Source organism: Artibeus jamaicensis, unplaced genomic scaffold (genome assembly GCF_021234435.1).
Source record: "Artibeus jamaicensis isolate MK-2021 breed Jamaican fruit bat unplaced genomic scaffold, CSHL_Jam_final contig_518, whole genome shotgun sequence".
NCBI classification, from domain to species: Eukaryota; Metazoa; Chordata; class Mammalia; order Chiroptera; family Phyllostomidae; genus Artibeus; species Artibeus jamaicensis.
Window position 1 is genome coordinate 4545697 of NW_026521870.1, and position 26966 is coordinate 4572662.

Below are 26966 nucleotides of genomic sequence, written 5' to 3' on the forward strand. Positions count from 1 at the left end.
ATATTTGGCTTTTTGCTGCTTTTATGACATGTTGACTGTACTAAATATTAAATCAATTAATAAATAAAACAAAATTAGTCCACCCAATGTTTACAGGACACTTATTTTGGATGGGACTTTATGCAGCTCAGAGGTCCATTAGATATAGCTCCTGTTTATCATGAACTCAGTCATGGGGCTTTACATGAAATGACACCATTCAAAGGATGGGTCCAAGGAGTATGAGCCACAAGTGTCTATAAGTTTATGGGTCAGTAATTCTGGACAGGTGGTAATTTTGCTCCCAGAAGATACTTGGCGATACCTGGAGTCATTTTCCATTGTCGCAGTTTGAGTGGTGCAGGGATGTTTCAGGTGTGTAGTGAGTAGAAAACAGAGATGCTGTGAAATGTAGTCAAAACACAGGACAGGTACCACAGCAAAGTATTATCGGACCCAAAATCAATACTGCTGCTGTTGAAATATCTGGCTATGGATGAATTGACCCTGAACTGATCATTATTAAAACTGAGTGTAGGTTATATGAGTTCATTACCATGCTCTGACGACAACTGTATATGTATTGATTTTTATAGTAAAAAGCTTACAAATGCTAAAAAAAGGGAAAGAAAAAAATCCATATGTATGCTTCTGGGTTAGTTCAAAGATTGTGCATCCATGGTCCTCTCACCTGGGTTCAGAGGCCGGGTCTCAATGATTGCACCTCTGTGAAATGAAAACAATTCCTGTCTCAAAGTGTGGCTGGAAGGGATGCAGAACCTAAAGAAGTCATACGATACATGTTAAAGTGCGCAGAGTTTGATTTTTAAGTCAGATGTGCCTAGAGGTAACACTTGTTTTCTAAATTTAGTGTTGATACAATGTAGGGCAAGGAACTTAGTCCCTCAACTTGTTTTACTCATTAATAAAATAAGACTGATAACACCTTCTTCATGAGGATAGATTCAGGAATTATGTAGTTTGATAGTGCTGGGGACATAATAGGCATGAATTTTTTACAGCTATTATAAGTGGTGAGTTAAGATACTGACGATTGGCAGTACTTTATTAGCTTTTTCCCAAGTCAGTTTTAAATGGCCATGCAAATAGACAGAAAATAGAATTACAGACAGCCCAAGAAACTAGGTAACTGTGTTTTCAAGTTATACAGATGTTGCTGCAGACAGAATTGTCCCTGTCGGCCTCTTCTGCTCCTGCTCTGGAATGCTGTCTGCAACTGTTGGTCATCCTTCCTCCTTCTCCCAACACTTAACACTTCTATGGTCTAATCTATTTGTATTTTTCATTACATCTCTGACCCCATCCAGGGTGTACAAAAGATCAGGGAACAGAGGAAAATAACCTTAGCACATGGAACATCTGCTGAGAGTCAGTTTGAGTGAATTTCACATAAAATATTCATGCCGCATTATTGCTTGTCAGTTTCTTAGCTCTGCAGCTTTGGGAAAGGCTACCATCTGAGGTGTGGCTATTGTTCATAAACAAAATCTCTACTTCAATTTCTGCTGCCTAGAATGAGTTCATTTAGTGGAGCCTGGCAATATTTCCATAGAATTTTCTTCTGACCTCTGCTTACTATTCTTTTAAAGAAAATAACATGGTCCTGAAAGGTCTGAGGAAATTTACCTGTTCCCTTTCTTTACTAGGTAGGTATTCCTTGAGCTAGATGCTGGTTACACAGTTAAGTTCAGCTTTAAAAAACTCATTAAACTTTACATGTATGACATAGGCACACACTGTATACTTCAATTAAAAAGGAATGTATTAATAGAAGAAGAGTAATAAAATCATATTTATATATCATAAAATATATAATATTTTATATTTTAAAAATATGTTATCATATAAAATATTTTATGATATACAAATAGTGTGACCTTCTCTGGGTGAAAAAAGGCAAATACATTGTGAAAATTAAAAGGATTACAACTCCAAATAATATTTCATCCTGTGCCATGTAGAAAAATGGTTCTTCCATAAAGAAGCTTGGGACATGGTTCGTATACTATACGCCAACTTGAGGATGCCTCATTCATAGTAGCAAATAGAAAAGCCCTGAAAAAGTTTACCATAAATGCACCCATTGAGTTTTAATTAAGAAAGTATTTACAAAACTTAGATGGGTTCTATAGAATACTAATTCTTCTGCATATTAATATGTGATGTAGGAAAGCAAAAAATAAATTTGAGTGTCTATGGATTAAATAAAATGTAACAGTTTTCCTTACTCCAGCCTTTCTTAAACTGAAATTTACTATATTTATGGGGTATTATATTTCTGTATGTGGACAGGCAGTATATTAATGATTTTAGAGACATTGTTTTCTCTGCCATCATCTAAAATGAACTGGAAAAATTATATTACAAAGTGAAGTTTCAACTACTAAGTTAAGCTGTGTCAAAGGGACAGATACTTCTCCATACTTCCAGAGGTCCTTCAAGATAGTTGTAGCCGATTTAAATTGTATAGCAAACCTTTCAGGATAAGGGTTTCTTGGGAGACATTATTTTTAGAACATCTGACCCTTCGCATAAAATAACTCTAAAAATGCCATTTCCGCCATCTCTGGCATTTACTCACTCTCACAGGAGAGTAATACATGGAGTAGTCTCTTCTTTCCATAAATCTACACAGTGCTGATAGGGTCAAATTAAGACTTAACAAAAACAAGAAAAATGTGTTAGATGAACTCAGCTATTGTACAAAGAACTGTGATAAAATAATTTGAGTTTAAGGGCTGCCATCTGAAAAATGATACAGATTTTCCTAGAATTAGCATACCTAAATGGACACCTGAAAGCAACCAGCTTGTGTGAACTGGTATAGCACACACGACAATGTTACAGAGACAGGAAAAATTAGTTGCTTATGGTTACGATGAGATCAGAGATACGGGGATAGTCATTGCATACTGCAGAGGTATCTTTTTGTGACGATGTCAATAAACACAGCCAAGTGTTTGACTGTACAAGTATTTGTCAATGCATAGTGGTTTGTATTTGACTGTACAAATAGTAGTTCAAGTATTTGGTGCACAGTGGTTTCACGATGGCACGATTGCTTTACTTTGATTTTATTAATGTTATCTTTGGGAGGCTAACATAAATTGGAACATGATTAGTGGTGAAGAAGCTGCAACTCTTTTAAACTTCTTATTTTATAGTTCTGAGTTTAAAAATTTAAGTGTTTTTCATAAGCTATAAAAATAAGTAAAAAATAGATACCCCAAAATTGTACATCAATTTGGTGACATAACCACTCAGACAAGTATAATTTAACATGATTTTAAAACACAGTATTTTAAGTAGCATTGTTGCTGGGATATGCTTTAATGACTAAAAATAGTACCCCCAAAATTTAAAACTGAATTTAATATTCATTGCTATTAAAATACTGGTATTGTGTGAATATACATGCTCTGTCCAGAAGGTATCCAGCCATATAATATGAAAAACAGACACTTATTGCAGAAGATACAAGAAACACTACACCTAAGATAATGATGCCTCAGTTCCTTCAGATGATATGATGTTTCATCAAAAAACTCTGCACAAGATGTGGTGCATGAGCTGGCACGTTGTTGTGATAAAGCTGCCAATCACCAGTTGCCTGTGGCTGAGGCCTTCTGAGTCATACAAATAGTTTTGGTGGGGGAATGTTCAAGCTTCACACCAAATTTTGTGGAAATGTGTTGCTCTAATCACTTAGTCATTTCAATGTGACAGCCACACAGTACACATGCTCACTCAATGGTGCCTACTGCTCCCATTCACTAGTACAGTGAAGTCGTCATTGTTCACACATGAACATTCCAGCCCACTCTTCTTAGCTGCCAGCTTACATTGATGTTGCACAAACCATTATTATATTAACAGTGGCTGGACATTTTCTGGGCAGGAACTATATTATATAGTAGACAATACAAATAATATAGAAAGCAAACATAACATCAATATTTTCAAAATAAGAGAAAAGAAAAAGCAAATATACAGTAAAGAATTTAACACCTGCAAATATTTATTTTAACTTAAAAATATCAACATACACTTATTATCAATCTCCCATTTTTTTAAAGTGCATCTTTCATAGCTCAGTTTATTGAAAAGGCATAAAAGCCATGACAACACAGAATCAGTCATGCTCTACAACCAATATTTTAGCCTATAAATACCAATGCTCACTAAAAAAAAAAACAGGTCTTTTTGAAAATTACCATTTCCAAACTTTGGGAAAGGAAATAAATGACATGAGTAGGAAGTATCTTGCTATTTAGAAGGCAAGGAATCTACCAAACATTACTGAGATCACCCCAAAATAACACAGGAGACAACTTGAAGAGGCTCTCTGTGTCCAAACACAAAATAATGGGGCGTTAAAAAATGATTACAATGAAGTGAAAGATAAAATACATAGAAATACATTATTTTAATGAAATATTCATAGATTATCTTTAGGTAGGCTTGCCTGAAACATCTACACTGACTATTCTCCTAGGGTAATTATTAATATACCCCATTTGACTCAGAAGGGTTTCAATAGGAAGGTTAAATTATGTTTATCTTTGTAGAGTGCCATTGTAATAACTCATTATTTTGCAAATTGGCAAATAAAAGTAAAGAAATTATACCTTTCTAAAATTGCTCAATATTTGATATGGTTAATTTCCTTTATAGAAGTCAAATTAGTAATGCAAAAATAATGATAGAACTATAGTTTTATAAGCTCAAATGAAATAATGAATCTGAATAACATTCCTTACTACATGCTGTAAAAATCACATAAAATATTCCTGGTTAATTTAATAATGGATGAATTAGCTAAAAGCAACTGAAAACACTGATCGGAAAACCAGATCCTATGCGCCTCTGACGTAATATTTTTTTAAAAGCTAACAACCATTCACAAATTATTCTTGCCAAAATTCAGCTTTAATCTGCAGACTTCTAGATTCAATTGCAGGAAACATAAAGGAAAGAGAAACATGTTAAGCAATATAAAGACAGAATAATAAGTCTAGTATAAATTGTGAAACATGCGACAGAATGATTAACCTAATCAAATAATAAATAAATAATTAACTTGGAAAACTTGTGCATGTGTGTAAGAACTGTTATTTTGTTATAAAACAAAAGATGTTTAAGAGATAAATACCACACCAGACTCCCCTGCCCCTCCTGCAGCCCACAGTTTCAGTGCCAAGAAGAGAAGACTCATCACTTCTGGCTGTAATAGTTTGTGGCTGAGTGAGACAGAGGGCTTCTGGAGCCTCATACATTCCTCTTGAATGTTCATGGACATGATGACACCCACTCACTCGGCTCCAGCACTGGGGCAATAGCTTGAAAGGCATTAGGGACACATGGGGAGAAACTGACCTGTCTAACATCAGGTCCACAGCCAGAGGAGCATCTTTCTCCCAGAGAGAAGTACTGCCAAAGGCTACTCTTCCTTTTCTAGGCCCACCAACTACAGCAGGCAGGAGAGCACCATATCTGAGTCTCCATCAACTTGGCTATCTCTCTTCACCCTAGTGATTCCATGAGACCACACCAAACTCAAGTTCCAGACCCACAGAATCTGTTTCCAGTGGCTTTCTCATACAAATGGCCTGCCTTTACTCATGCTTTGGACTTTCCTAAAATTGTCTCAAACAAGCAGCATCTTGCCTCAATATGCTCCATAACCCTCTCTACATGGTTCCAGGCCCAGCACTAACAGTAGGTGGCCTTGATTTACAGCTTGGTCTTTCCTGGGCACCTTGAAACACAGCACAAGTGGCAGCCACCTGAAGATCACTTTTTAGGTCATACCTGGTGGTACCCCAGTCAGAGCACAGGTGGCAGCTGAACGTGGCCTTCACTTTCTGGGAGGCCGCAGAGCCAATGCACCTGGTAAACAGCTTCATACCAAGCTGAAGCACCACCCAACTTCCACAAGAGACACACTTAAGGGGAGGACTCAGAAAGCCCTAGAACCCCACTGAAGTAAGTACTGCTCCATGGGGTGGGCCCCTGCACAGCTGATCTTCCACAGTGGCTGCAGGCAGTCCTCAAAGATAATCAGCATGGGGGCCAATTTCTCCCAGTGCCATGCCAACAGCAATCAAGTCTCAACTGCAACAGAAGGGAGTACACACCTCACATGGGACAGGAGCAGTGGGGAGATGCTCACCTAGAGTGTCCAGCTGAGGTGATTGGGAAACCTGTGCACTGAACCCTATAGGACACCTACTGCATTAGGCCTCTATGCCAAGCCTGGCAGACATAACAGCTCTGCTTGATACACAGAAACAAACCAGGGACGCTGCAAAAATGAAAAGACAAAGGAATGTACCCAAATGAAACAAAACAAAAATCCAGAAAAACAACTAAACAAAATGTAGACAAGTAATCTACTAGATGCAGAGTTCAAAACTGTGTGGCAGCTGATCAAGGCCTGACAGGCTCATGGTTTTCAATCAGATGGAAGAATATTCATGGAGCTGTTGTGATGTCTGACATGCCTTTATTCACGTGTGGGAGAGTAACACACACTGCAAACTGCATGTCCCCCTGCATGTCTCTCTGTGTGGCACACATTGTGGCCCTTGCTCCCCAGCCTGGCACCCAGCAGGGAGCCTCTAGCCCCTTTTAAATACTAGAACAAACAAAGCTGGCTTCAAGCCAGAAAATTACATAACATTCTGCACATGTGATACAGGAACAGTTCATTGGGCCCAGTCTCAAGGCTGTGAGAACAGTAGTTATCAGGCTGCTTCAAGGCTATGGGAACACTGTCTGCCTCCACTTACTCTACAAAAACACTGGTTATAAGGATGCTCAGTCATTTTAGGGGCAGAATAGATGAACTTAGATCTTCAACAAAGAGGAAACCTAAAAATGGAGATAGAACATATTAAAAAAGAACCTGTAAGAAATGAAGAATATATTAAATGAAATGAAGGATACATTACAGAACATCAACAGCGAAGTAGATAAAGCAGAGGACCACATCAGAAACTTGGAACATAGAAAAGCAGAAAATACCCAATCAGAACAGCAAAAAGAAAATACCAGTAAAACTCAAAACAATGAAAATAGTCAAAGGAGCCTCTTGGGTATACACATCATCTTTGTACCAGTAGGAGAAGAGGGAGAACAAGGAACTGAAAACTTATGTGAGCCCTGAGCAGTGTGGCTCAGTTGTTTGGAGCATTGTCCCTGAAGCTAAAAGGTTGCGGGTTCGATTCCTGATCAGAGCACATATGCAGTTGCAGGTTTCATTCCTGGTGAGGGTACATATGAGATGACAACCAGTGTTTCTCTCTCATATTGATGTTGCTCTCTCTCTCTTTCTTGCTGTCTGAAAGCAATGAAAAACATGTCCTCAGGTGAGGATAAAAAGAAGGAAAAAAAAAGAAAACCTATGTGGAAAAAATGACCAAAAAAAAAAAAACCCCCACAAAACTTCCCTTACCTGGTGAAGAAAATCAACATTCAAGTCCTCAGGAAGTGCAGAGTTCCAAATAAGATGAACCAAAAGAGGCCAACATCAAGACACATACATCATAATTATAACGCAAAAGGTTGGAGACAAAGAGAATCTTAAAAGCAGCCATAAAAAGCAGTTATTTACAAGGAAGTTTCTGTAAGACTCTCAACTGACTTTTCAACAGAAACTTTGCAGTCCAGAAGAGATTGGCAAGAAAAATTCAGAATGATGAAAATCAAGGACCTACTACCGAGATTACTCTATCCAATGAAGCTATCCTTCAAAATTGAAGAGGAGATAAAGTTTCACAAACAAAAAAAAGCCAAAGAGTTCATCATCACCAATCTAGCATTACGAGAAATGTTAGAGTATTATTTAATAAGAAGAAAAAAGAATAAAATATGAGCAATAAAATGGCAACAAATACATGTTTATCAACAATTACATTAAATGCAATTAGATTAAATGCTCCAATCAAAAAACATGGAGGCTGAACCAAACAAAACCTTCTGTCTGCAAGAATGAAAGACACATACAAACTGAAAATAAAGGTATGGAAAAATGTTTTTCATGAAAATGGAAACTAATAAACAAAAAAAGCTGGAGTAGCAATACTTATACTAGACAAAATGGATTTTAAAACAAAGGCTAAATAACAAGAGACAAAGAAGCACCCAGAAATTCCATTTCTGAGTATTTATCCAAAGAAACTCAAACCACAAAATTTAAATTATGAACATCTATCCATATGTTATTTCTGCATTATTTATAAGATATGGAAACAATCAAAGTGTCCATGGATACTTACGGATAATGAAGAAGCGACATATATTTACAGTGAAATATGACTTAGCCCCCCCAAAAAAGAATAAAATCTTGCTATCTGCAAAAGAGATGAACCTAGAGGGTTTTGTGCTGGTGGTGTCGGTCCATTAAGAACACAGCTCACTTGAAATATTGCATTAGTTTGGAGACTTACTTCAGATTATACAAAATCTTGAAAGTGAATATTTAAAAATACCAGTTCAAGTAGCTTTGCAATGCTTATCTTTTTACTTTACTCCTGCTCTGGAGTGACATTCTGCCTCCTTTCATTCATTTGAATCTTACTTTTCTTCTGGGCAAGTCCAATTTCACTTTCTCTGTGAAACATTAAAACACTAAAAAATCTTTATTGACTTAATTGCTCTGTTCATTCAGCACACATATAACTAACTATCCAACCATTTACTTATTCTTCTATTTTTCTCTCATGATTCTTAAGATGTATATTGTATATTATATCTTACAATATCCTTCCACTTCATTTTCTCTCTCTCCCAAACCTCTCCTTTTTCCTTTTTTATGGTTTTGGTTCATTTTTTTAAAGGATGGTACTATACTTTGCACTGTTTTATAGCCATAGTTTCTAGTATATCTTTTTTCATGTTAGGAAACAAATACGTTTTATTAAAAAATAATTTAATAGTTTTATTCTAAGATGAAGATACAAAGTAAAGGCGGTAGATGTTAAAAGTTATCACCTGCCAATAATTAATTTTTTTAAGTTCAGAATGATTTTTTAAATTTTTTTATTTAGTTATTTTTCAAGTACAGTTTTTTGTCTATTTCTCCCACCCCAGCCCCCCCATCACGTGCTCCCCACTTCCCTCCCATCTCCACCCCCCCAGCTCTCGTCCCTGCATCTTTCACATTTGTTCCTCCAAATCCCTCCCCCCTTCCCCCTTAAATTCCCTTCCCTCTCCTCTCTGGTCACTGTCCCCTTGTTCTTTATTTCAGTGTCTTTGTTATTATTCTGCTTGCTTGTTTGTTTTGTTGTTTAGCTTCCTGTTAAAGGGGAGATCATATGGTATATGTCTTTCAGCACCTGCCCTATTTCACTCAGCATAATGCTTTCCAGTTCCATCCATCTTGTTGCAAAGGGTAGTAGCTCCTTCTTTCTCTCTGCAGCATAGAATTCCATTGTGGATATGTACCACAATTTTTGGATCCATTCATTTACTGTTAGGCACCTAGGTTGCTTCCAACTCTTGGCTATTGTAAATTGTGCTGCTATGAACATTGTGGTGCATAGGTTCTTTGAAATCCATGTTTTAGGATTCTTAAGGATATAATCCTAGCAGTGGAATTGCTGGGTCTTTGAATTAAGAAACTATAAGTTTGCAATAAGAAAATGGTACTTAGAGATACTTTCAAAGAATGAAAGGATATAAGAGAAAGAATGGAATTGAATGTATCAGCTGTTCTTTTCATAGAAGGAACTGTTTTTGGAAATTTATATATTGACTTTGTGTGTGTGTGTGTGTCTCCTAACAACCTAGTATGTGGTCAGTATTCCTTTGCCTGCTACACATAGGTGTAAACACTGGGTCTCAAAATTGCAAAGGGGAAAAGCTGAGATTTTAACTCAGATGTTTTAATAAATAATACCTTTTTTTCACTCTACTATACCTCCAACATTTTGAATATTAAGTAATTAAGACCCTTTAAAGAGCATGAGCATTGAGCACATCATTGAGAAAAATCTTACATAAAGCATGCTCATCATAAAAAGCAGCTCTTTAAAGTCAAAATCACATGCACATTAAAAGTTTTCTATGATTTGTGAGAGAAAAATATTGCATTGGCAAAATAAAATTCTAAAATTATTACCAAATTTAGAAATGTCAGGGGAAAAGGGGAAGGATTTGCAGGAGCAAGTATAAGGACACATGGACAAAAACTAAGGGGGGTGGAAATGGGAGGGAGGGGAGGAGGGCTGGGGGGGTTGGGCTGGGATGGGAGTGAAAGACAGAAAACTGTACTTGAACCACAATTAAAAAAAGAAAACAAAAATACAATCACAGTCATGGAAAAAGAAAAAAAACATCTATATTAAAAGATATTATGAAACATCTGGGAAAAGATCTAAATTTGGATAAAGAGAGAAACCAAAGGACACTCTGATAACCTAGATATCTAGACATCTTGAAGTATATCTAGACTTGTGAGCAATCCTAAACCAATACACTGACATGAACAAAATGCAACTAAATTTAATATTCTAATTTCTGAAACTACAGAAAGAGTTGAATTTATTAGTGATTTGCTCATGATTAGTGATTTTCCTTTGTTTTGAAACTTATTTTAATCAGATCAGTTGTGCTTATAGGAAAACATCTGATTGCACGATTTAGTTAAATAAAGTGTTAGCCCTCTTTTAGAACCTGGATATAGATTTGAAACAAAATAGACCCCCTACTCTCCTGAATATTACATGTTAATAATGGGAAAGTTAAAGGGATTTAAAATATTACAGAAATAAGCATATTTTGCATTGCTAATAATTATTGTAAAGGAAAAGAAAGTAGGGGAAGTGTTCAGAGGTGGTCAGAAAAGTCCTCTCTTACAAAGTGGCAAATATCTTTTGTTCTCACTATAGCTTCTGACTTAAAAAAAAAAGCCTAATATCTTTTTATTTTTATCTAGAAAACAACCAGAGTGATCATTATAATTTCCTCAAAATTATTTAATCAGTCGACTGTTAGCATAAATTGAATCAATTCTAAACTAATGATCTGTAGAATAACAGTAAAATTTTATGATGTTACACATGACTAAAATTTAGGCTGAATTAATGTACACTGAAAACTTTGCTTAATTAAAATAAAAGCTTTAAGTAAATATATATATTTTTTGTTTAAAGTCTCATTTAAGCAAATAGTGGTCTCCAGATATAGTAGAGTAAGACTTTCTTTTATAGTCTTGTAAAAATAATAGGAAATATTTATTTTCAAGTGGTTGATATCTTCAAAATTCCTTACACTTTTGTCTTAACCTAGAAGTCATATTAATTTCAACTGCTTTGTATTCAATTCATACCAAAAAATCATGCTCTTAGATTATATTTTATGAACATACAGTGCTACTTTTCCTCATTACCCACTTTCTATCAGTTTCTCAGTAATCAATGATATCTCTGATTTTATTTGTCCCCTGGCTAATTGGAGATAACTAAGAGATGTGTTTGTCTTCTTCCATGCAATATTTCTAAGTTGTCTATCATGTACATGAAAAATTGTATCTGTTTTAGGTTAAAGATTTTTAATATTCAGTTTAAAAACAAAAACTTACAAATAAGAATATTAATATTCCACTCTATTTTGAAGTTATTAAAATAAACTAATAATAGGAAAATTAATATTAATACAATATTTAATAAATATTTCTAATAATAAACCCTGTCATTAATATAGGATTTACTATAAAAAGTTTTCATGTTTTACCACATTTATTAGTATATACCTAACAAAAAAGGTAACATAAAAATTGTATTTGTTAATTTATTACATTTTAGATACTATGCTTATTAGCTATATTAAATGTTACCTCATTCCAGGAAAGGGAAGATGGTTTAACTACAAAAAATGAAAAGTGGTAAAAAGGTTTTATATTGTTCAGAATGAAACCAAATTTAACTAACATTTTTTATGATTCTTCACTTAATATTAGTTATGTTCTATTACAAGTTAATTTTAAATAAAGAAATGAATTATTTTTAACATTGTTAAAGAGGCTTAATATTTTCTGGGAAAATATATAATGTAGTGGATAAGAAAATATTACTATGTGTACATTTAATATGTTTCTTAGCAGATTGTCTGGTAATAGGTTATTGACCTGTTTATCCTTTTCTCTAAACTACCCTAGACTTCCTGAGGACAGAGCAAAAGGTTTTCCCTTCTCTGTGACTCCAAACCCTAGCATTGTTTCTAAAACAAAAAACTTTTGAGTCTAACACTAAATTCTTTTTTTAAGATTTTTTAATTTAATTATTTTTCAACTACAGTATTCTTTTACTCCCATCCCAGCCCACCCCCTTGCCCCCCACCTCCCTCCCATTTCCACCCCCCTTAGTTGTTGTCCATGTGTCCTTTATACTAGTTCCTGTAAATCCTTCCCCTTTTCCCCTGAAATTCCCTCCCCTCTCCCTTCTGGTCATTGTCCCCCTGTTCTCTCTTAAGAATTTAACAGTAAGAGCCAATGCCAGGAATACAGTAGGTCCTTCTTCAATGTCACCTGACTGGAGCCAGAATCTTCTAATCATTCCATTTAAAATAGGAATTCCTCCCAACCCCAAATACCCATCCACTTCCCTACTTCCTTGTGGTTTAGCACTTATTACCATATGGCACTCTGTACATATTATTTTTGTTTTGTTTTTGTCCTGTATCTTCCGCATCTAGAATATGACTGCTACTTATGGGGCTCACTATATAGTTAAGGAAGTATTGAGTAGGTGAGCAAAGAAGCAGAAGAAAATCTGCTTAAAAGCCCATTTCATTATGTGAGAGACATTTTTTTTTAAATGGCTTCTTCTTGTTTTGTTTCTGACATTTGCCCCCCTGGATTCTGATATGTTTCTAATTTTGTAGTTTTATTCCAACTACTACCCAGAGAGTTCTATTTTTTAAAGAGACTAAAATTAGAAATAGTTATTATTTCCAATAAGAGGTCAAGCAATCTGACTAATTTAATCTCTGTAAAATTACCATGGACTACTACAATTTAAAAAAATATATCAGTGTTTTAGAAGGAACAATTAAAAATTGTTAGAACAATGTTCTAATTTTGCCATACTGTAACCCAGCAGTGTCCTACAGAACTTTCTGCACCATGGGACATCTGTGCCCTCCCACACAGTGGGTGCTAGACACGCCTGGTGGGTGGGCACTGGAAATATTTGGGCACTTTAGTTAGTGACACTAAAGAACTGGGTTTAAATTTTATTGAACTTTATTTAATTTAAAATTTAAATAGCTACCTGGTGATAGTGTCTATCATATTAGACAAGCAGTTTTAAACAACTGGTCTCTTTATACATATTCAGAATATTTAAAAATAATGAAACAAAAATAGTGAAACACAAGTTTATTAAAAAGTTAGTTTTAGATACTTTAGTATTTAACAATATTCTTTATAAAATTATTATAATGTATATTAATTTTTTATGAATGGTTGAGTTTTGCTCATCTTCTATTATTAAAGTACAGATTAAGATACAAGAAAAATTATTATAATAGCTGATACAGTCACCTAAATGGTAAAATAGTTCTAGCAACATATAATTCATTATACCATGCTCTACTGACCCCTTCTATGAGGATTGGAAAACAAAAAGAACAAACATGGGTTCTACTACAATAAAACTTTAAAAATCACTTGCTAATAATATAAGATGTAGATAAGCAAATGTTCTCATTTGTTTATTTTTTTCACAATTCCCTTCCTCATTTGATTTTTAGTCATACCTGAAATTAGAATAAAACTTGTATTATTCTAATAATACAAAATAATACTTGTATTTAAATACAAGTATCTAATAATACTTGTATTTAAAACTTGGTCTTGTATGCTTTAGTGAGATAAAATGTTACTTTCTATAATGGTGATTTTACTTGTGGTTGTGAACATATTTTATCAACTTTTCAAAATTTATTAAGTACAGTGGTTCTGCAATGACAGTGTTTTGAGGATATATGAATTATACAGGATTTATATTAAAATATGTACTATAAATAATAATTAGCTTAACGTTTTAAAGATTTAATTATTTATTTTTAGAAAGAGGGAAGGGGGGAGAAAGAGTGAGAGAGAAACATTAATGTGTGGTTGCCTCTTATGCACCCCACACTGGGGACCTGGCCTGCAATGCAGGCATATGATCTGACTGGGAATTGAACCAGTGACCCTTTGGTTTGCAGGCCAGTAATCAATCCACTGAGCCACACCTGCCAGGGCTTAATTTTGAATTCCCAAAAAAGTTCACAAAAAATAAGAATTAAAAAGAAAAAGAAATAAAACTTTGATCTGAAAGAATTTGATTCCATAAAATAAACGGGCAGTATAAATTAGGAACTAACTTTCTGAATGGCACTCGGCTGAGTCTAGCTGATTCAACAAGTTAATTACAAACAGATTCCTCACCATTAGTACTTCTGAAAGCCTCAGGATTGTCCAAATAGTTTGACAGTTTCTTCATATACTCTCTTCATCTATATCCAGCCTAATTCTGGAAGCCCCAATTAATAAAAAAATAACAAAATTATATTTTAAAATTGGCTAAGGAAAAGAGAGGTTAAAATTCTCAAATTGCAATAGAAATGATGGTATTTCTAGAAACTTTCTAGAAATCAAAGTGTTGTAACTAACAAAATCTGTAATAGGAAAACTAGTAAAATAGAAACATAATGTACAAAATTAATGTTTTTCCAGTAGTAATCAGCAACAGTCAACTAGAAAATGCAGTGGAAATAATTTTAATGAAAATAGCATTAGAAACTACAAAATTCTTGTACGTCGTCATAACAAGAGATTTTTAATATTTTATTGGCTATCAAAGGAATGGCTGAAGAGAAAGATTATGTTCTAAAGTGGGAAGGCTCAAATAAAAGAAGAGATTAATTGTTCTTGTATTAAACTATAAAACCCATGTAATTCCATTTAATATCCTAGTGAGATGAGTGTGAATTTGTGTGTATGGGCATGTATATTTATGATTTTAAAATGGATCTCAAGTTGTTTGTTCTAAAGGTCACATAAAAAAGTAATTTATAAGAATGGACAATGATATTTTTGAAAAGTAAACAATGAAGAAAAAATTACTCACCCATCATAACAAAGTATAAAATTATGCAGTTGAGCAATGTGATATTTTATGAGGAGACAAATCACTTAGGCAGTGGAAATATACACACACATATATATTCAGGACAGAAAATGCTTTCCAAATAGATAAGAAAAATTAAATCTATTATTTGGATAATAGTTCCCAATTTGGAAATATTTTAATGAAAGCTCAAACCATACACAAAATCTATATTCTGTAGGTTTAAATATTAAAACAATCTTAAAGACTTGTTTAATATTTATAATCTTTACATGTATATACATGTTTTATAAATATACAATGTAATTATTCTTATAGTCTAATGAAAGGAAGATTTTGCTAAATTAATAGCCTGGAGATTATCTATAAACAAAAAGATTAATATATTAAATCTGTAACTATTTAAAATGTTATAAAAAACACATTATTAAAAGTGAGAAGTAAAGTTATTCACCAGAACAAAATATTGACAAGATATATTACAAAAAAGATGCAAGCAAATCATTTGCTAAAGACAGATAACAATTTGCAATACACACTTTGATTAATAGTCACCTTCATTAGTAAATAGAAAACTATAAATATTAAAAACAATATAAAAGCCTACTAGCTAGAGAATTATCTCACAATTATCCTTTTTAATTTTTTAAAATTAATTTTATTTAGTTATTTTTCAAGTACAGTTTTTTTTGTCTATTTCTCCCATCCCAGCCTCCCCCACCGCTTGCTCCGCACCTCCCTCCCATTTCCACCCCCCTTAGTTCTCATCTGTGTCCTTCCTATTTGTTCCTCCAAATCCCTCCCCCATTTTCCCCTTAACTTCCCTTCCTTCTCCCCTCTGGTCACTATCCCTTGTTCTCTATTTCAGTGTCTTTGTTTTTTTTTTTCTGCTTGCTTGTTTGTTTTGTTGTTTAGCTTCCTGTTAAAGGTGAGATCATATGGTATTTGTCTTTCAACACCTGGCCTATTTCACTCAGCATAATGCTTTCCAGTTCCATCCATGTTGTTGCAAAGGGTAGTAGCTCCTTCTTTCTCTCTGCTGCATAGAATTCCATTGTGTATATGTACCACAATTTTTGGATCCATTCATTTACTGTTGGGCACCTAGGTTGCTTCCAACTCTTGGCTATTGTAAATTGTGCTGCTATGAACGTTGTGGTGCATAGGTTCTTTGAAATTGATGTTTTAGGATTCTTAGGCTATAATCCCAGCAGTGGAATTGCTGGGTCAACAGGCAGGTCGATTTTTATTTTTCTGAGAAAATTCCATACTGTTTTCCATAATGGTTGTACCAGTCTGCAATCCCACCAACAGTGAACTAAGGACCCCTTTTCCCCACACCCTCTCCAACATTTGTTGTTTGTTGCTTTTTTAAATGCAAGATCTTTATTTTGCATTCAAAATTATAAATGTTAAAAGTTTTAAAGAATACAAATTTAAAGTTTACACAATGTCTTGTACAATTCTACTATAAAATACAGTGAGGGTTATAAAGTGAATTAACCATTGGAATTATTTCCAAGATATGATATTAAGTGAATAATATAAACATTCAAATAAATTTTATAACATGATTTTACTTTTTAACACATGCTAAAAAAAACACTGATTCACTCTCAGCCTCTTGTCATTCTGTCTCACTAATAGGAAAGAAGTAGGAATAGAAACAAGGGAAGTAGTGGAATGTGGTGACCATTTTAATGTGACTCCAGGGCTGTTTGGCTGTTTTTTAGAACAAATATTTTTCTTAACTATAATGTTTTGGGGCATTTTTTTTTAGAAATAAAAGGAAGGTAGAGGAGAGAAATCTACTGCTATTTGTGAATAAGTCTATATGCACTTTTCTTAACAACTAGGATATGTGTGTCCAAGATGGGCAAGGGGTTTTGACAAAAGGTGGAGAATGAACTCTATCACCACAGAGCTGTGAAAGAAGTACACAGTAGACCACTAGGAAATTCTGTTAGAAAGCTTCCTAGTTAGCTGAGATTAAAGGTGCAATGTTGATTGCTTATTCAGATAATATATGAAATTTATTTATTTTATTTTTATTCATTTAACACTTAGTTTACACTTAGAGTATGATGTACTAGGAGATATGTTAGGAGCTAACCACTTTATTGTATATTTATTTACCACTTTACTCCTACCTGAAGTTCTTACATCAAACTTGTTTGCTAATGCAATCCTTGGCAATTATTCACATTACTTTTAACATTACTGTTCAATCTGGTACTTAATATAATATCTTCATTAAGGCTTTCACATTTAAATATTTTATCTCCCCAATTATGTTCTTAAATTTTAAGAACAGAACTCATGTCTTGTCCTTCCTTATATCTCCCAGAGTCACTTGACATAGTAAGCACTAATTAAATCATTGCCATGTTGTGGAGTTATTTTTAAAATTTCCTTAGCTATTTCCAGTCTTTGTTGTGGACTTTGTTTTGAACTCTGTAGTGACAAGGTCGGTTGTGGGCTCAGATTCAAAGATCAGGACAAAATAAGAGATCATCACAAGCACAGAAAACATTTGAAACATCACAGAATTGGCCCCAATTGAGGTCTAGGTTTTATCATTTTGATATCCTCTTTCTTTTTCTTCATATTATAAAATAAATTATTATTCAGATGCAATAAATATACCTTTGGTTCCTTTAATGAAGATATACTTTATTAGTCTGAAAAGATAACTGTCACAAGTGGGTTCATGTGATTATCTCTCTGAGATTCAATGTTCTTTTTATAGGAAAAAATATATATATTTCCTGGTGATAGTCTCAGAGTTACATATCAACAGGGCAATGATCCTAAGGGGAAATAAAATCTTTAAGGGAGTCAGTGTTGAGAGAGATTCTTCATGGTTGCTACCATTCTTGCCTGTTTTGCAAGCAGAGTCACAGATTTCATTCTCAAAGATGTTGGCATAGCAAACAGACTTGGGAGACAGAGTTCAGGCAGGATCATTGCCCATTATAAGACTTCATTTCTTTACATCCTGGATTCCTACTGCATGTGCCATATCTATTTGGGTCACTCTACATCAGCCTTGGTACTTAAGGGACAAGGAGAACTGACATGAAAATGATGCTTTGCTCGTTGGCATGCCATGAAAAATAAATTTCTTTTATTCTCATCCAGAGTCTTGCATCTTCTACAATCATCCGTGAAAGAGTACTAATATAATTTCTTAGCTTGCAAGTATGGTAAAATCTTAGATTCTTTCCAGTTATTATTAACAGTGAATACATCTCATTTAGGGACAGCAAATGTTACAGAGTAGAAAGCTATCAGGGTAGCTACCTCCCTGGAATGGGGTTCCCAGCTCAGGTAATTCTAAGCCTCTGAGTTACACTGTAGCAACATTTTTCAAGGGGACGCATTCTCTCTCTGGAGCAACCAGGGAGAGTTTATTTAAGTCATTTGAAATTTTTACCCTGAATACTTTTAACATCCACAGTATTATCTCAATAAAGTAAAATTTTAGCATACAAGCTAATGTTAATACATAGTACAAAATCCTACTACAAAATTCAAAACAAAAAACAACAACAAAAACCTCAGCACTCCCACCCACATAATAGCATTCAGTGGTTGATGTTGGCCAGACTCCCAGCACTGACATTCAGAACTGTTGGGCTACAAAACCTGTAGAATGTGTGAATAAACATACCAAGTTTATATCTATCCAAAGTTAGAAAAACCTAAAAAAAGTATCTCTGGATTTAAGTATACTGAAGATGTGAATTCATATCCAGCTTATTGAGTATTGATGGTAAAAATAATAAAAATACTAATAAGATACTTTATAAAGCAAACTTGCAACAGAGGTGTTAAGAGAAAAAAGTGGTTTTGTGTGATATTTTTGCTGCAGCAGGTGTTACCTTTGATAAATGATACTTGTAAATCAGGCCTAATGTGGTGCAGTCTCAATTGACGCATGAAATGTAAGTGCTTCTGATGAACTTTATAAAGGTGGAACAGCAGACACATGTGTTGGCTGTTAACATTCATGGATTTCTACCTTATTTAAAAGAGAAGTAGAAATTAATTATAATGTAATTGCTGGCCACACGATGAAATTGCACAAAGATTTTCCATGCTTTCAGAACGAAAGGGAAAAATAGCCTTAAAATTTTACATACAAACTAAAGTTGTGCTTCTGTCTATACAAGCTACTGTTAAAGTTTTCAGAAACATTAAATTTTTTTGGTTACAATGGTCTGTATGACAAGACAAAAGTGCCTGTGAAAACCCCACAGGAATTTAAGTACCTGAAACATAACATACAGCATCAAGGTGATATCTGCCAGGATAAGTTCACCCAATGATTACATTAAACAATATTGAAAATACATAATGTTTCCATTTATATCTAATTTTGCCCAAATGTTAAAGAAATAAGAATGTCTAATTTCTTATAGAGGCTAGCAAATCAGAAATTCAAAATCATTTCAGAGAAAGTATACTGCATGCTTCTTTCTTCTTTAAACAATACATTACCTGAAAGATATGATTATATATACATAAATTAAGCAGATGGTTACTACGTGACAACAATTATGCTGGGCATTTGGAACATATCAATGAACAAAACAAAAAATTCTTCCTTCTTAAGGATTACAGTATAAAATTGGCCAAATAACTTTTAAACTTAATGTAAAATGGAGAACTTATTTTCAACTATAGTTCAAACATTCCCAATAAGATAAACTTCTGTAAAATGACTTAACAATATAAATTAGGTGCATGTGTTGGCTTAAATGGTAAATAACAATGACTATTTTCTGATATACTAAAGATTAATAAATTTATTAAGTGGCCTTCCTCTTTAGATATCTGCCCAGCTGTGTCATAGGCACACATTCAAACATAGTGATAATATTAAAGTAATAGAAGTGAGGAAAATGAAATATTTTAAGTCATTTTCATACAGATATAATTGCCAGTTTTGATTGACTCAAGAGAGTTAACAAATTACTGCTGCTGGTCTCACTCTAGACTGGGAAGCTTGCTCTACTGTAGGTGCTTGGATAATCACATTTGTTTTAAAAATGCTGACTTTCAATAAGTTCACTACCTTAGACTGAAACTGTGTTATAATTTTTCTTTGCAAAAAGTGATTTTTTAAACAAGTATTTGGATTTGAAATGCTATGCTTCAAATACACTATCTGACTGCTAATGTAATAACAGTTTACATATTCAAGGTAAGTACATTTTATTTAAAATGAATACTTATGGTGGCTGTTCCTACTTGTAAACTCCAGAAATGCCCTATAGGTGGCCACAAATGTCCCATGCAAAGGTACTGCATAAAGTGAAGGAAGATGCATGCAAAACACAGTAAACATATTTTATAATTAAATGTACTTAAAATGTTTTATTTTTGAGTCTGACTTTATAGAGTATATAGATATAATAGATGGTATATACCATACACTATTTTTTAAAGTGTAGAAATATTTATATAAATTAATATAATTACTATATTTTAAAGTGTGAAACATGTAATAAATGGCATTAAATTGTTACCTCACAGTATTCTCTAATGACTATAATTTAATTTTTTACTAATATCTATAATTATAGTCAGAATTATATACTTTTAATTTTGAATTTTGACTTAAAATTTGAAGATCCAATTTTCTCTCCTATTCCATCATATCCAAAAATTAAAATTTGACTATTCTTGCAATCTACTTTTGTATCGAGAGTGTAGCACTCAAATAATGTGTGTTTAATGATTATTCTCAGGAAATAGTCTAAATACCTTAAAAGTATAAACCTAATAAACTTCTAAAAATAAATCACCATGTTTGCCTAAATATTTTTTAATGTTTTATTTATTTATTTTTAGAGTTAGGGGAAGGGGGAAGGAACAAGAGAGGGAGAAACATTGATGCCGTAGAGAAACATCAATCCACTGCCTCTTGTACACCCCCTGCTGGGGACCTGGTCTGCAACCCAGGCATGTGCCCTCACTGGGAATCGAACTGGTAACCCTTTGCTTCACAGGCTGGTACTCAATCCACTGAACCACACCTGCCATGGATGTTTACCTAAATATTAAGATGTAAAACTATTAATTCATGTTCTTGCAACATATATGCACAGCACTTTCCCCAAAGTATAGCAGTACTTGTTATTGAAAGTTTGCTAGTTCAGAACTTTGAAAATTATTTTCCTTTGCCCCTACTACAAATAAATACCAACATCACTATAATAAAATACAGTGAAATACAAAGCATGTCACACTAACTCAATAGCATTGTCTTGCATAAAATGTTAAGAGAAATTGCTTTACCTTAATACTTATCAGGAGTGCACACAAACCTTATCTCTGTTATTATTAGGAGCAAGATAACTTTGAAATAGGTTAGCTTCTTGCTGTTTGTTGGCCTTGCTTTTTTTCTTAGAAGTGCAGTGCATTACTTGATGATAATAAAGCAATAGAAAGAATTAAAATATTAATGGATGGATAACATTATCTAATTTTCATTACTTTTTATCATTTTTATATTAAAATATGGTGAAAAGATGACCAAGAAAAAGTACAATAAAAATTTTTTGCAACATTACTCAATAATTAAATGTCATAAGTACCTCAAATATAAAGAATCTATATGCTTCAACTATTTAGATCAATTCAATTAGATTAATTACTCAGTAAGTACCCACTATACTACTTCCTAAAGTTTTATTTTTAGTAGAAAATTTATGCTCCCTAAAAAATAAAAAATTAAATAATAAGGAAAGTATAGTGGGGAAGAGGACAGAAACTGGGATGGACAATAAATGAATAATAAACAAATATTGAGTAAGTGGCAATAATAAGATTATTTTAAAGACATCAGAGATAAAGGACTACAGCAGTATCCCCATTACATGCAGTTTCACTTTTCCTGTTTTCAGTTTCCCATGCTCCACCACTGTTTGAAAATACTAAATAGAAAATCCCAGATATAAACCGTAAGTTTCTAACTACACACCATTCTGAGTATCATGATGAAATATCGAGCTGTTTTGTTCCATTCCACACATGATGTGAATCAGGGCTTCGTCCAGCATATCCATGTGGTACAAGCTCCCCTCCCTAGACACTTAGTAGCTGTCTTGGTTATCAGATGAATGCTCCATATGTCATAGGGCTTGTGTTCAAGTAACCCTATTTTACTTAATAATGGTCCCAAAGTGCAAAAAAGAGTGATGTTGGCAATTTGGATATGTCATAGAAAAGCCAGAAAGTGTTTTCTTTAACTGAAAAGTAGACAAATTTTGACTTAATAAAAGAGACCACATTCATATAATTTTTATTACAGTAAACTGTTGTTCTAATTCAATTCGATCACTAGTTATTGTTAATCTCTTACTGTGCCTAATTTATCAATTAAGCTATTACATACAATATGTTATATATAATAAAGTGTATTATATATAATAGAAAAAACAGTAGATTTGACTTTAGTACTATCTGTGGTTTTAGGCATCCACTGGAGGTCTTAGGAGGCATCCTCCAAGAATTAGGGGGACAACTGTAATCAGAATAAAATGAAAACATTTCAAAACAAGAAGCAATGAAAGCTCTGATTTGAAAAAAAACAGAAAGGATGAAAATTAATGCTAACGATTCAGCTTAAGAAATCAGAAAAATTTTCAAAGAATGAAACTAAAGAAAAAAGAAGTAAAAATTACAGTAAAAATTGCTAACATGAATAAAAGAAATGAGATGATTAACAAAACTGAAAAAAATGTTTTTGGAAAAAATTAATAAAATAGACCATCTGGCAAGATTGAATTCAATATAAAAGAGAGAGAAAATTTGTATAAATTTTCTCCAGGAAAGAAAAGGAGAGGTATGACTGCATATAAAATACATACTAAAAAATCATGGGTCCAAGATGGAGGCATAGGTGGAGATGCTGTGCTTCCTCACACAACCAAGTTTAGAGACAACTAAATAATAGCAACAGAAAACACAGCCAGAGCACAGAAAATTGAACTTTTCGGAAGTCTGATAACAACAAATTCTTCAGCCTGACCTGTAAGAGGGGCGAAATCAGCAGCTGGCAGAGCCTGGTAGCACAGGAAAACTCAGTCAGACGGACTCAGGCGCATGGAATCCAGGCGCAGGGTTGGACCTGGTGGGCAAAGGAAGCAGGGCTGCGGGTTGACTGTGGTCGCGCATTCCTGCGTGGATCGACAAGTGAGGGAGTGTGCCATTGAATGAAAGCCAGCAGCCCCAGCGGCAATCAGCAGTGGAGGGCGCTGCCATTTCCCGCTCTAACCCCGCCTCCACATACAGCGTCATATTCCAGCAACCTAAGTGGCCCTGCCCCGGTGAACAACCTAAGGCTCTGCTCTTCACCCGGCTGCGAGAAACAGCAGAGGGGGCCGCCATTTCCCTGCTCTGACCCCGCCTCCACATACAGAGTCACAACCCAGCGACCTGGGAGTCCAAGGCTCCGCTCCTGGGTGCAAACAGACCAAAAATAGCTCAAGAAGATCTCAAAGCCCCAGAGCCTAGAAATCTAAGCAATGAAGAAATAGCAAAACTCTCAGACGCACAGTTTAAAACACTAGTGATCAGGATCCTCACAGAACTGGTTGATTATAGCCACAAATTAGAGAAACGTATGAAGGTGAAACTAATTGAAATGAATGGAATTACACAGAAAACCAATAGCAATGAAAAGGAAACTGGGACTCAAATCAATGGAGTGGACCAGAAGAAAGCAAATAATGGCCAAACAGAAAAGAGTCAAGAAGCAAGAATTCAAAAAAATGAGGAGAGGCTTAGGAACCTCCAGGACATCTTTAAACACTCCAACATCCGAATTATAGGGGTACCAGAAGGGGGGAATGAACAGCCACCAGTGGAAAACTTATTTGAACAAATAATAAAGGAGAATTTCCCCAATCTGGCAAAGGAAATAGACTTCCGGGAGGTCCAGGAAGCTCAGAGAGTCCCAAAGAAGTTGGACCCAAGAAGGAACACACCAAGGCACATCATCATTAAATTACCCAAAATTAAAATGAAGGAGAGAATCCTAGAAGCAGCAAGAGCTAAGGGGACAGTCACCTACAAAGGAGTCCCCATCAGACTGTCAGCTGATTTCTCAAAAGAGACCTTACAGGCAAGAAGGGGCTGGAAAGAGGTATTCCAAGTCATGAAATCCAAAGACCTACAACCAAGATTGCTCTATCCAGCAAAACTTTCATTTAGAATGGAAGGACAGATAAAGTGCTTCTCAGATAAGATCAAATTCAAGGAGTTCATCATCACCAAGCCCTTATTATATGAAATGTTAAAGGGACTTATCTAAGAAAAAGAAGTTTAAAAAACATGAACAGTGAAAGGACAGCAAACTCACAGTTATTAACAACCACACCTAAAACAAAAGCAAACTAAAAGGACAGCTAGATCAGGAGTAGAAACATAGAAATGAAGATCTCAAGGAGGGTTAGCAACAGGGGAGTGGGAGGAGGAGAAGGGGGGAGAAGGTACAGAAAATAAGTAGCATAGACAGTAGATAGAAAATAGTTGGGGGGGGGCAAGAATAGTATGGGAAATATAGAATCTAAAGAACTTGAGACACATGGTCATAAACTAAAGGGGGGGTAATGGTGGGGACGGGGGGTAGGGTGGAGGGGAACAAAGGGGGGAATAGAACAACTGTAACAGCATAATCAATAAAAAATAAATTTAAAAAATCATGGGATATTACCATAATTTAATTTATAGCACCAAATTGTGTATACACATATACACTAAGATAGATAAAAGTTAAAATGTAGAAATATAAATATGAACACAAAGTGGTTGGAGAATAAATACATAAATTAGAATACTCAAGGAAACCTTGGAGAACATTTTCTCACATCTCCCCAGCTCTCTGCTAAAAATAAGGGGAAAGAAGAAGTAAGTGTGAAGTGGAAATAGAATCACTAGTCATTTTTTCATAAATTCAAGGACAAAAAAACCTCTAATATATTTTAGAGAATAGTTATAGATAAAATAGAAAGTAAAATAAATAATTCAGTGCAATGCTTTGCTTTAAAAACTTGATATATATATCAAGTTTATGGGGATATATATATATACCCATTTCCTTTTCTTAAAATAGCCCCAAAGCTATATGGGGATATATATATATATATCCATTTCCTTTTCTTAAAATAGCCCCAAAGCTGGCATCTACCCACAGAAAGGATATAAAAGAGGGCTCTTCATTCATAATATCTAAATGATATATGCTCTACCAACTGTGCTATCCTCCTGACATAAAAGAGAAAGGAATTTGTTCTTTTAGCCCCCACATTTAATCTGCAGCGTGATCTAATTTATTGTATTGTTAAACAACATCTACTTCCCAATCTTTATATGAAAGCTAAGGATCTTGGGAAAGTATCAATAGAATTTTATTTATTTGTTTTAGTTTTTAATTTTCTAAAATTAAAAAATATAAAAAGTCTCTCTTATGAATTTAAAATAAATAATTATCTAATGACAAGTATAATACCTAATTACTCTTCTTTGAAATACTTGTTTAATGTACAACCTCTGAAAGTTGCAATGGGTCTGCTTTATTGTCTACAGTATCTGTAAAAATTTTAGCTGCTAAAATTAAAAAGAATAGGTAATAAAATGATATAAATGTTACAAAAATGTGTTTTATTAAGCATTTTTATTGTACTAGTATGTAATATGAGTTATACAATTCTTCATAGGGAAGTAGATGTATAAGGAAAAAATAAAACCACATGAATAAAATCAAACTTTAGAAGATTTAGAGTTAATTCATTTGTATGTATATGAATAAACACTAATTTTAAAAGAAAATTAAAATCTAATTTTTCAAAAATGAAAAAACTCTCACCATTTTATTTATAGTGGGGTAAAGGTTCAGGTTGTTTTAATACCTTCCTCAGATTGATATATGATACCTAGGGTTGCTTGCTATTTTGAGGTGAATATGCTTGAATAGGTACAGGTATGTTAAGCAGTCAAAGACAAAAATAAACAAGGAATTGGGCATGCATCCTTTGTCTAACCATGGCCATTGAAGTCATTCACTGTTACACAATGCCCCCAAATTATTAGAACAATAGGCTTTATGTAGTTGGATCTACTCCCTTGAAAACATTATTGAAACATTCTCTCTGAAAAAGTTTTTTCAATCATGGAATTGATTGTAAGTACTTAACCAATCCATTTATACTTGTGGCCTGGTATTGACCACAAACCAAGTAATTCCACTTTTTCTCTATCTTAAGTATATATGTTCTAGGAACTGTAGTTGCCTCTTCTCTAATGAAAATCTTATTAAAGACAAATGAATACATTTGTCAAAAGGCATTTATTATTAGAATGATGGAAAATGCCAAATCCATAAATCACTAAATTTCTTCATAAATACATACATCATTGTATTTATACACAAATACATATATCACTGAAATATGTAATATTTCATGTTTTTATAACCAGAGGCAGTTATAAAAACTTCATTTCATGGTTACATAACACTAGTTTAAATTATTTGTGTCTGTACAAATTATACTCTTAGTGAGCCATTACAGATTATCTTCTCTATCAGTAAACTCTGAAAATCATCATTTCTCTTTCTATTGCGAAATTGTGAAAGTGCACATTTGCTTTCAAAAGGAGAAAAGAGTGGTATAAGCAAATCTATGGAAAAGTAAATTTGATTAGAACATTTCTATGGCTAAAATATATAAATCTTTTTGATATTGGTTCAACCATTTCACTTCAATAAAATATATCAACAGACACTGTTGTTTTTCTTTTGATATCAAAATTTTGGAACAAAGTGTAGGATACCTT